This window comes from Anabrus simplex, chromosome 2 (assembly GCF_040414725.1).
Source record: "Anabrus simplex isolate iqAnaSimp1 chromosome 2, ASM4041472v1, whole genome shotgun sequence".
Taxonomy (NCBI): domain Eukaryota; kingdom Metazoa; phylum Arthropoda; class Insecta; order Orthoptera; family Tettigoniidae; genus Anabrus; species Anabrus simplex.
Genome location: NC_090266.1, coordinates 371,012,434 through 371,025,718, shown reverse-complemented (window position 1 = coordinate 371,025,718; position 13,285 = coordinate 371,012,434).

The window sequence follows — 13,285 nt, the reverse complement described above, 5'->3', positions numbered from 1 at the left end:
TTGTCGATAACGAGAAAGTTGAATGTCGACTGCGACCAACAGCGATAACATAAATCAATGAACTGGTGAACTGGTTGTAACTCATATCGGTGTTTACATGATCATCGTAAACATGACAAAGGTTTCTTGCATCTTGTTTACAGGGAAAATTAAAATTAGTGCTATCTCCGATAAGATGTTTGAGTATACAGGAATAGGTTTGACATAAGTAAATAATATCTACGATATACTGTCGACATCTACTAAAGTAGTCTTTCATGTGCTGTTGGTTGTCGCTTGCTATACCTTCAAAAATAAGTACATAATTTCATAGAGCTTCTTGTGGCTGTATTTCTTGCTCATGACCAGAGTAAAACTAGCTTTTTGTTTCTTTAATAGATTTTAAAAGCTCCTCTAGTTCAATGTATTTCTTTTGCTGCAAAGATTTTGAGTAAACATACACATAATCAAATCGTAGCCCGTTTGGTTGCAATAACAAATTAATCAAAACAATGGGCTTCGCTACATTCGATTGACCGCATATAATACCGCATATTGTGTCCGGCAACAGTTCACTATGTTTAATTTTCCTCCTTATTGAAAGTTTTGTTTCGTTCAGATTCGACACAGGTAAAGATAATGATTGTTTTATTGCCTTTACCATCATTCTCCTTTTATAATAATTTTCAACGATCGAGTGCACAGGAGCAACACGTAAAGTGTTTTTAGGTGATGAAGTTATTGCAGATTACTAAATAAACATCAACTTCTTTTAGCTTCTGTTTCACTTCAGTAGTTCCAATATGGTACATGCATTACACTACACCCAGGATTAAGAATTGCTGGAGCAGCAGTTGTGTTATAGAGGTCTAATGGTATGTTATCAACTTCAAAACCCCCTCATATACCGACACGAAATTCACCATTTTTTGTGTTCTGTTAAAGGATTGTCATCTTGTTCCCACGAATAGAATTCGACTCCGCAAAAACTACGTCTAACTGCGACTAGGTATCCCATTTAATAGAATCCAGCTTTAGCTAAACTTACGGGGTCTATACACGGTACACGCCATCTAGCAAAATACTTATGCGATCTACCGCAGATTTTAAATTTAAAGGAAGAGGAATGTACGCCATGATGAAGTAACATGAGGAGAGCAGAAAATATCACTCTTATTTAAATATCTTACCTACATTCTAAAAATATCTGAACTCAAATACATTTCAGTATGCAACAGTTGCACATCGTGTGAAATCTAATTCGTATATAATAGCACCCTTGCCAGCAGGAGCTCCCATTTGAGTATGCTGCCTCGAAGGAGCAACGCTGTTGCAGCTCCATGACAACGAGTAGGGAGAGGAGGAATAAAAGGCAAAGTTCTTTATAAAGCCATAGGTAATTTGCCAGCAGAATTGCACATACCAGTGCATGAATTTTGCGGACTTGGGACAAGGTTGGAAAAATGTCTTGAGCGTGGTGATCAAGGAATAAACCTATTAAATAAGGCATGTAAAGAACACTATATCGCTTATGCTACATATAATGATCAGAACAGAAGAAAAGAAGCAGGTGAAATCTTGGCCTCTAAGGCTTGGTCTCGTGTAAACTCTCAGGACACATCGTGGGAGAAAGATCAGCTGCACTAGCAGTTACGGGTATTTTGAAAGAGAAAACTAAAGTAGGTGGGGGTGGACGAAGAAAATCAAAACATCGAAGAGATCGTTTAAAACCGAAAAAAGACTGCATGCTGTAAAAAATGAAAGGTGGTTTTCTTCCACTCCTTCTGATATTTGCAGCCTTGTCGGGTTTGGGCGGTCTAGCAAGTGGAGCTGCAGGCATAGTATGGGCAGTAAAAAAGGCGAAATCCGCACAGGAATAATTAAAAGAAATGAAGCGACACAACCGAGTGCTAGAAGCAATGCGTGGGAAACGGCCCTCTACTCGATACAAAAGAAGGGCCATTTACTTAAATCCTGTAACATACAACAGATAATGGAAGACTTGTTCGAATAGAGCCTTAACTAACATAGATCTATATCGTTACGCATTTCGTCTGAAAATTAATTACTTCAGAGGCGTGTTTTGCGAGATACGTCCCGGAAATTTCTCGTAAAAATGACAATTGTATTTTGAATTTAGATCCGATAAGTAAATCTGGTCCGCACTGGGTTGCGTTCAGCAAATGAGGCGCATATGTGTACTATTGATAGTTTTGGTAATTTACGTCCCCTGAAGTGGTATTAGAATATTTAAAAAACTGTTACATACGGTGTAATTTTAATTCGTATCAAAATTTTTATTCATCAATTTGTGGACATGTGTGTTTACTATTTTTATACTGTATAAATAAAGCACGCCCTTAGGATTTATTTTCAGTGTTCACGATACCTTATGAAAGGCGGATCACACTCGAGGATAGCGGTTCGATGATTGATGTAGTATTTGAAAAACAATTCACTTAAATAGAGCTTCTTTCTATGAAATAGGTCTTGCCGCACTATTAACATCTATTAGTATTCGATATGTCACTAGAAAAATAATGAATTTGCTATATATTTGAATAATAATGAAATATTATGAGTGTAGCAGAAGGTAGTTATGAATTCGAAGATCTCGTTGCTAAAATAGGAACTTTGATAACTATTAAAAATGTGATACTATTTCTGCAAGAGTACACTCCAAAACTTATTTTTTATCTCAACTATTACCAAAAAAACTACTGTGCATTCTCCGTTGGATATTGATTTTCATGTACCCAACAGTGCTGGTGCTAGCTTAGGTTATATGTTAAATGTATATGAGAAATATGCCAACAATGAATCACAGCTGAATGAAATAGGTAACGTGAGCGTTAATAGCACAAATAACCAGATTGTTATTAACATGAAGGGAGACAAAACAATTGTAATTACACTACCTGAAGGTAGTTACACTTTTTCAGAAGTAGGAGCTCCAGTTCAAGAAGCAATAATGAACAACTTCCCAATACTCGAAGAGGTGAATGACCCTCTAGAGGGAGATACTAATTTCATTACTATTACTTATCAAAACACCTATCTTCGCTGTAAAACGTCAACAACCTAGACGTAGACTTTGATGTTTCCGACTCAATTGCAGATTTGTTAAAATTTTCACGTCAAAATATGAAGCTAATGAATTACATATTTCTGGGGGAGATTATTAAAATTAATAACGTAAACTACATTCGCTGATGTTGTAATTTCATGTTATGTTCAGGTTCCTATCTCAACGGTAAACAAACACATTCGTTATACAATTTTAAACAGCTTGTTCCGGCAGGCCATCCTATCGTAGTTCAACCGTCAGTTATCAAGATTCTTAACGGTAAAGACTAGTGTTATTCAACATAAGTAGTATAAGTGGAGAGTTCGGCCGCCTCCTCCTCCTCCTCAGGCCTTCGGGAGAGGCCTCCTCCTCACGCTGGCTAAGAGCGCGAGCCTAACCACACATCCGCCATCTTGGAGGGGATTAACCTAACTTGTTATGCATAAGAGAGCTAGCCTAACCTCATGGAAGTGCCTAACCCAAGATCGGTCGAGGGGGAGCACAGCGCTAACAAAAGATTTTATCTGGCCACTGCTTGCTTTTCTTTTGTTCTGCCGACGTGTGCTGCTATCTAACTGACCGGTGATATGTCAACAATCGAGTAGTGCTGTTATCGGCTGCCGGGTTGTCATCAGAGTGACCTAGACTGCTTATTTGTGAAGTCGTGTGCGCTGCGCTAACACCTTGACCGATGGTGTTCGTTTGAATTCTATGTAATGTTGTGTCGTGATTATTGAATTAGAAGAATTCGATTAGATTTTTAGAGTTCATTGTTTTCTATTTCAGTGCACGTGAAGTTACATGTAGAATTCATTAGGAACTATGGATCGTTCAGATGCTCAGGTAATAATAATAATTTCGTGTGGCTATTTCTAGCCGAGTGCAGCCCTTGTAAGGCAGACCCTCCGATGAGGGTGGGCGAGATGCTCAGGTAATCCAGTGGCTGTTGGAAGAATCTGATAATGACACTGAAATAATCTCATCTCAAGCGTTAGATGATTCAGTTGATTCAGACGCAGAACAGTCAAATAACAGTGACCATGGTAGTGGAAGTGAACAATCTGTCGGTGATGAGCAGGAAATAACAGAACATCGAGTGGAGTATATCGATAAGGTCCAACTGACAGTTTGGCATGCTCGCGCAGCACGCCAACAAGTACGTAGGAAGCGCAGACATATAGTTATTCATCGACCGGGAGTCAAAGGAGAAATTGTAGAAAACGCTAGCACTGTTCTCGATGCATGGAAAATATTTTTCCCTGACGAAGTGATTGAGGACATTGCAGCGTACACAAACGATTGCCTTCATAAAATTCGAAGTAACTACAGCAGGAAACGTGATTTTATAGATACAAATCCTGATGAAATAAGGGCAGTTCCAAGTCTCTTGTATTTTAGCAGGCGTGCAAAAATCATCACACCATATTGTGGAGGATTCATAGGATAAAGATGGGACTGCTCCAGAATATTTTTGACTTACAATGAGTTACCAAAGATTTCTGTTACTGTTTCGAGGTCTTCCTTTTGATGATGCACGGACAAGGTTGACAAGGAAAGCAATTGATAGACTAGCAACGATCAGAAATGTGTTTGAAGGTTTCGTAGCAAGATGTGTGAACAGCTACAGCATTTCTGAATGCTTGAACCATTTCGTGATAGATGTGCATTTAGACAGCCGGCCAAATATGGCATAATAAGGCATTATGACTTACGTTACTTTGGGTTTTGAGGCCAAATGTGATAAAATAAATTAAAGTGGTCCGTAAGGTGACGAAATAAAAATAGAAAATTCCTAGCAAGATAATTTCCGATTGATATACATAAGAAAGACGGAAACTTCTTTTTCATTAGCGTGAGCGCGGCGCTAACACCTCGACCGATGACGTGACGTTACTAAGGTCGACCGATGTTGGGTTAACCTCAGTTTTACAGCCGGATGCCCTTCCTGTCGCCTACGAGCGCGAGCCTAACCACACATCCACCATCTTAACTTTTTATGTGTAAGAGCTAGGTTAACCCAATGGAAGGGCCTAACCGCAGTTTTACAGCCGGATGCCCTTCCTGACGCCTAAGAGCGCCGACCTAACCTCACATCCGCTACCCTGGAGGGGCTTAACCTAATTTTTATACGTGGGGGAACTATCCTAACCTCATGGAAGGGCCTAAACTCAGTTTTACAGCAGGATGCCCTCCCTGACACTTGAGAGAGTGAGCCTAACCTCACATCCACTATCTTAGAGGGGCTTAACCTAACTTTTGACGCACAACACAGCAAGCCTAACCGCATGGAAGGGCCTAACCTCAGTTTTACAACCGGATGCCCTTCCCGACGAAAATTGCACAAGATGGCGGCTATGCATGACTCCTTATGAGACACCTTAAGGGTGCTTGCGCAAGATGGTGGTCGCAAGATGGCTGCTATACATAGGCTATTAGGAGACTCCCTAGGGATGCTTACGCAAGATGGCGGACAGAAGATGGCGTCTTTACACAGCTCCAAATGAGAGGCCTTAAGGGCGCTTGCGCAAAATGGCTGCTGCACTTTTGAGAGGGCTTAAGAATGCTTGCACAAGATGGCTGCTGCGCTTATGAGACTCCCTAGGGATGCTTGCGCAAAGTGGCGGACACAAGATGGCTATACACGGCTCCTCATGAGACGCCTTAAGGGTGCTTTCGCTAGATGGCTGCTGCTCTTATCAAGAAAGCTAGCTTAGAGTATAACGTGCCGTGCTAGAAATAACGGTTCGATTTATTAAATTTTGGGTTTAAATGTAAAGTGGCAAATGTCTCGAAAACGGTGCGTCGTAGAGCAGAACGGACAAAATTTTTCTGCCAGCTACCGAAGTTCGCAGTATCAGGAACATGATAGCATAAGAAAAGGGTAGTCTAATGATGAGATCAACGGCTCAGTTACTACTTAGACCCTTAGGCATTGATAGCTATCTAATTCTACAAGACGGCGGCTATACACAGCTTCTTATGAGACTGCTTAAGGGTGCTTGCACAAGATGACCTCTATACATGGGCTCTTATGAGACTCCCCAGGGATGCTTGCGCAAGATGGCGGCGACAAGATGGCGGCTATACAAAGCTCCTTATGAGGCGGCCTAGTGTTGCTCGCAGAAGGTGGCGGGTTTACACAGGCTCTTATGAAGAAAGCTAGCTTAGAGGCTACTGCGCAAGATGGCGGCTGCTGTACTCGACACAACATGTGTTTAGAACATGTCAGGGATACCTTTGTTCTAAGAAGATCAGATTACCGCACATTCCTTATAGGGTTAAAGGGCTAATAGGCTAAAGGGCTAATGGGCAAAACGGCTAAGGCCTAAAAGGCTAATGGCTAAGGTCTAAAGGACTAAAGGGCTAATGGGCTAAAGACCTAATGTGCTAGGGTGCCTCTCCTCTCTTTGTACGGGCTTGAGACCGGCTCTACATCTAGAGGCGGAGTTAACACCCCAAGGAAGGGAGAATGTTGGAAAATAAGCTATACGAATATAGCTACTCGATCAACTATATACTACAGAAGGATGACTCAGGTGAGGGTAAGCGCTGGGATTGTAGGAAGGTGTTTAAGCTGTTGTAGTGTCGAGAGAGAGCTATTACTTAATAATACCTACACGATGTAATTCTTGCTCTATTTCAAAAATATCTGCTTTGTACTCTGTGTAACCAGCATCATAATAGGCTCTTAGCAGTTGCAATCGTTTTACGAGTACGTTGGGGTCTTTACAGTATCTTATGTCTAGATAGGGTACCAGAGGCTTGTTGTGAACTTTGAGCCTATATGCAGACAGTTGATGTGTAGGGACTTGTTTTGATGTAATACGTGCTTTAGCAGTAGCGTTTCTAGGTACATACTTAACTTGTTTCGATAGCAATGACGCGTTGAAATTTTCTTCTTCTTCATCTTGCATCCCTTCTTGAGATGTTTGCACTGCGACAGAACGTGTAGTAGGCTTAGAAAAAGCAGTAAAATCATCAAGCTCTAATTGCAATGAAACATTGAGATCTTTTTTTCTTCGTTTTTTTCTACTTTCCCTTTACTACTGTTTTGATCAACGTCATGATCCTTACTATCATAATCATGATCTTGCATCTCTTTATCTTGAAGTTTGTGCTTAGTAACAGAGCTTGTAGCAGGCCTAGACAACAAGGGATAATTAAAAATCTCTCGCAGAGGCGTACTTTTTTAAAATAAATCAGTTTTTGCTTGACTACGGTTGAGCTCATTGTATTTTCTTATCGATGAAGCTACATTACACGCGGCTTCATGACGTTGAGAGTTGTATGCGTTCTTGAACTACCTTCTAAAATTCTTCTTCTTATTCTTCTTCTTATTATTATTATTAATTCTCCCTTGTTGTCTAGGACTGCTACAAGCTTTTACTAAGCACAAACTTCAAGATAAAGAGAGGCAAGATCATGTTTATGATAGTAAGGTAATAATGTTGATCAAAACAGTAGTAAAGGGAAAGTAGAAGAAAGAGAAGAAGAAGATCTCATTGTTTCATTGCAATTAGTGCTTGATGATTTTACTTCACTTTCTAATACTACTACACGTTCTGTCACAGTGCAAACATCTCAAGAAGGGATGCAAGATGGAGAAGAAGAAAATTTCAACGCTTCATTGCTATCGAAGCAAGTTACTGTAAGTTTATACCTAGAAACGGTACTGCTGAAGCACGTATTAGATCAAAACACGTCCCTACACATCAACTGTCTGCATATAGGCTCAAAGTTCACAACAAGCCTCAGTTACCCTATCTAGACATAAGATACTGTAAAGACCCCAACGTACTCGTAAAACGATTGCAACTGCTAAGAGCCTATTATGATGCTGGTTACACAGAGTACAAAGCCAGATATTTTTGAAATAGAGCAAGAATTACGTCGTGTATGTATTATTAAGTAATTGTTCTCTCTCGACACTACAACAGCTTAAACACCTTCCTACAATCCCAGCGCTTACACTCACCTGAGTCATCCTTCTGTAGTATATAGTTGATCGAGTAGCTATATTCGTATAGCTTATTTTCCAACATTCTCCCTTCCTTAGGGTATTAACACCGCCTCTGGATGTAGAGCCGGTCTCAAGCCCGGATAAAGAGAGGAGAGGCACCCTAGCACATTAGGCCTTTAGCCCTTTAGCCCCTTAGTCCTTTAACCCTTTAGCCCATTAGCCCTTTAGCCTTTTTGCCCATTAGCCCTTTAGCCTATTAGACCTTTAGCCTTATAAGGAATGTACGGTAATCTGATCTTCTTAGAACAAAGGTACCCCTGACATGTTATAAACACATGTTGTGTCGAGTACAGTGTTCGATTCTAGTCTTGTTATTACTTATTTAGTGATCTGATCACATCAAACAATGTTCTAAACGCATGTTGAAGTTAACGACATCGAGTACAGTGTACGATTCTAGTTTTGTTATGTTTCATTCACTTCTTTTGTAATCTGCAAATCTAAACATGCTCAACTATGATGACGTTATCGCTGCAGCACATGCACACTCTTGCTTTCATGATGCATACTTATTGCATTCCTTTGCCTCCTTATTCTTGATAAAACGATCAAGTCTAAACATCCACAATAATTTCATCACTGCAACACGTGCTCAATCTAGCTTTCGCGATGCATGTTTAAACTTGTACCTTAAGAGAGGAGAAGGTCATAACAGCGGCCGCGATCTTGTGTAGTAACCTCTAAGTGCTAATTAGCGTCGGGAAGGTCATCTTGTCGTAAACTAAGTATAGTCTCATTCAAGATGGTAAATGAGAGGTTAGGTTCGCAAGTGCACTAAGGTTTTACTGTTTAAAGATAATAGCTAACGGAATTTTTTAAGTTATCCACCTCCGCATTTTAGAGGTATGAGTTTTAGTGCTGTAAAGATAGCAGCACGATGCTCTGTTGATTAAAAATGGCGGATGACAGCTGTCAAAGAAGCACGTAGAAATTTTTAATCACCCTCTACCACGATGAGGTTTAGTGCCGTAAAGATAGTAGCACGATGCGTTGTTGTTTAAATATGGCGGCTGACAGCTATAAAAATCACGTAGAATTTTTTCAAATTGCCGGCACCACATTTCAAAGGTAGTAGCTAAAGATGGCAGCACGGTGCTCTGTTAATTAAAGATTCGGGGTAACAGCTGTCGCGTGATCATTGCCGCCACCACATTTCAAAGGTAGTAGCTAAAGATGGCAGCACGATGCTCTGCTGATTAAAGATGGCCGCTGTCAAAAAGAACGTAGCTTTGTTTACAAACAAGAGCACGTGGAATTTCAAATTTCCCTTCACCGCATGCATAACAGCAGCCGCCATCTTGCGCAGTAGGCTCTAAGCTAGCTTTCTTCATAAGAGAATGTGTATAGTGTTCCAATTCCTGTCTTTATTGCCGACTGGACTCAGGGTTCGGTAAAGCGGTGGTCCTGTTCGATAAATTTTGGGCGATTCAAAAAATTAATCTATACTTATACCAATGAGTATATTGACAGGAAGAATGGACATATATGTTGAAATGAGAAACGCTTATGGGGTAAAATGGATATATTAATCCCGAGAAAAACATATAAATTGTCCATGCTAAATGGAATATTATAATAATAACCGAAATCGACCTCAAACCAGTCGTAAATATAATTAATTACACTGCGTAAAGCACTTACATAAAATGTGATAATACAAACAAGTAAACAAGATCGGGTTCAGGCCCGTTGAATTACAGTGAATCCTCGTGATTATACAGGGGAATTAGTCGTCAATATAATTATCTGATTGGTTAAAATTTTAGCAATTTTAGGTTAATTAATTATGAGCTGACGTTATAACAGCTGACATACGAACGGTCAACGACCTAAAAATGACGAATAAAAGATCTAACGACAAAATTAATTGACGATTAAATTATCTGACGGCTAAATTATTTGACGACTAAATTATTTGACCCATGGTATTTGATTGGTTGACTACTCCGGATGAGAACCATAAATCCAATATGATTGCCCGTGGGCCTTGTTGTAACACATCGTCTCTCTGATGAACCGGTAGGACTAATACATTCGTGAAATAGCTAATACAAACATTTACAGTCCGTCTAAATTGCGGATACAAACATATAAAGACACTATGGCTTAGGGGGTTCCCTAAATAACTTATGTACTACACAGCTTCGACCATGAGCTCGCGGGCTCACCAAAACAGTCCAGGCCGAACTGGAAATCAATGAAAACAGCCGACGAGCTGACATGCACCAAAGTTGACACAACAAGATATAAAATCACATAAACAATTCAAAAGATCACACCTGTGGAAAGAACTACATACAAATACATATATATACACAATGATGATATCTGGGGAGACGAACTCGTATGCAGACGGCGTCAGATTTTGCGTCTTTACAGACACAAAGTTGTCAATATTCGCGGCTCTGTAACAAGCAGCTGTTGAGGAAAAACAAATACTGAGCTGTCGAGGGAAGGCACCCTCAAGGCGACTTTCACTTTCACGCAGTAGGGGAGACATGATTCTCTGCCAGTGGTTCACTGAACTAACGGTACTGCAAGTGGTCAGGTCTTGGCCTGCTACACAAATATTCTTGAGGCAAAACAAGTGAAGAATAGCCTTCTCTACTTCTTAGCCGATGAATTCTTTACATCTCTCTGCTGGCTAACTTAGCACTCACGTATATAAGGCTCCCTCAGTTCTCAAAGGCATATCTCGCCTTAACGCATATATTAGGCCTCATTTCAAGCCTCAAGCATGTCAAGCCTCTCATCTCAATTATCTTGGGTTCGTCCCCAAATGGTATCCCTGACTTGCCTTCCCGCAATTTAAAAAGAAACTAACCATCTCAACGTAGGACAAGCTCCCACACCAATTTCCGAGACAGCTGAAATAATATTAATATAGCATGCAGAGAATTACCTGACTAACGTTATGCTGCTAAGTACGTGAATTACCCAACGCTGTTGGCGGGTAGCCTTTGTTCGTATCAATGTCTCTCTTCCCCAAATAACTACAGCAAACGTGGAATAACTTAAATACACAAAGCAAAAACGAACACAAACAGACTAAATAATCCTAAGGCGTGGCCCTCTATCCTTTTAACTAAAATAAATATGTACAAGTGGCATAGGTGAAGAGCATGAACACCCCCTTTGCCAAATATTTACCGTTACATGAAACAAACCAGACTACAGCTGTAATAGCTGTTATTTAACAAGACTAAATAGTAGTTAATTTCCCTAACCTGAATGTACTTTCCCTACACGTATATCATGCCTTTTAACATTGGATTTTGGTACTTATCTTTCGTAGTCAGTCGTTATTCACCCCGGCTTACACAGCCACATGTCTAGGCTGTTAAGCTGCTCATAATTCCGGTGCTTTACAATGGTTGGCAGGTCCGGACGTTGATACCACGATCATACATGATTCTCTCCTGGGTTTCTGCAGAATACAAGTAGATTAATACCAACGTCTTCACCGTTTAACGTGTACACTTTACACGATGCCGATCCTGATGTTAGGCTGTAATTGGCTCAGCCTACACATAAACATTAGTCCGAAGTATGTGTCATCAGTTTAAGGGTTCAAATCCAATCGGCATAAGTTTTTGTAGCGGCTAAATGTACGAGACGCACACGACACATGTAACCCATTCACGCACCGCTGTGAGATACCGGTCACCGTTCGGATGTTCATCAATCTCACGCGCAGCGCTCAAGCTTTAATTAATTTGATTTTCTAAGTAGAATCTTCGCGTGACCAACTCGTGGTCTGTGAACTCGGCGAATTATAACTGAGGACATTAAAACTGTTCTGTAATTGTCTTGCTCGAGATGAAAACAAAGTTAACTATAAACGCGCACAGGTGTATAACGGTCCTTTGGTAATACAAAGAAAGTCTCCCGTTCGCGGACAACGTGTTACTCGCATCACCAAGTTCAGAAGAGTGAGGACGCTTACCCCACCAGGGCTCCTTAAGTAACCATCTACCCCTTTGTATCACGAGGCGCACCCACGGCTAACGGTGGCTGGGTGACGGTTGACCGGCTTTCTCCTTGTCAACGACTTCTCGTTCAAATGAAATTATTAAATAGAGACTCGAAATGACATTATTAGGATCCAAGAGTGAATAATAGTTATGACTGCAGGGGATATTTAGTTTGGAACTGTGGAATCCTATCTTAATGGGGAAATAACCGCTGACAATCTTGAGATGCATTACTGCGAGTTCGATGTTGGTCATCCTGGCACCTTGTTGTAGAGCTCTCTTCGTTTGAATCTAGCCACTCCCACACAAAAATCAGTAAAGTTCAAAAGTTTGAACGCGGGTAGCGTGCATAGTAACCATGGCAACGACTCGCTTCGAATTCAAGCTGGAGAGCTACCCTCTGGAAAATTCCACTCCGTACCGCTCCCAGCTTGCCTATACCGGAACTTCAGAGTTCGTACCCTGCTTCTTGCATGCGAATAAATGATACGTTGCTAAGATTACCATATTACGTATATTGAGACATTCAGGGAATGGCTCAATAGGCGCCATCTTGTGCGAGCACCCCTAGGCCGCCTCATAAGGTGCTTTGTATAGCCGCCATCTTGTCTCTGCCATCTCTCGCAAGCGTCCCTAGATAGTCTCATAAGAGCCTATGTATAGCAGTCATCTTGTGCAAGCACCCTTAAGCAGTCTCATAAGAAGCTATGTATAGCCGCCATCTTGTACCCGCCATCTTGTGCAAGGATCCCTAGGGAGTCTCATAAAAGCAGCAGCCATCTTGTGCAAGCACCCTTAAGCAGTCTCATAAGAAGCTATGTATAGCCGCCATCTTGTAGAATTAGATAGCTGTCAATGCCAAGGGGTCTAAGTAGGAACCGAACCGTTGATCTCATCATTAGACTACTTTCTTTTTATGCTATCATGTTCCTGATACTGCGAACCTCGGTAATAATCAGAAACATTTTGTTCGTTTTGCTCTACGAAGCACCGTTTTCGGGATATTTGACCTTTTCCATCCCATGCCCAAGTTAACTCGTATGTCAACATTTCTCCCGCTGTCCCGAACACGAGTGAATTCGGATTTAAAGAAATGCGCTCTTGTTCAGTTCCGAGTTCAGTCCAAGGCTGTTGACACGCTTTGTTCAGACGACGGACGATTCATAAATCGCCTTACCGTTCTTTGACGATAATTATGAGCCTTGTGCTTTTCCTTTTCAACTGTCTTCTGAGATGGGTGCACGG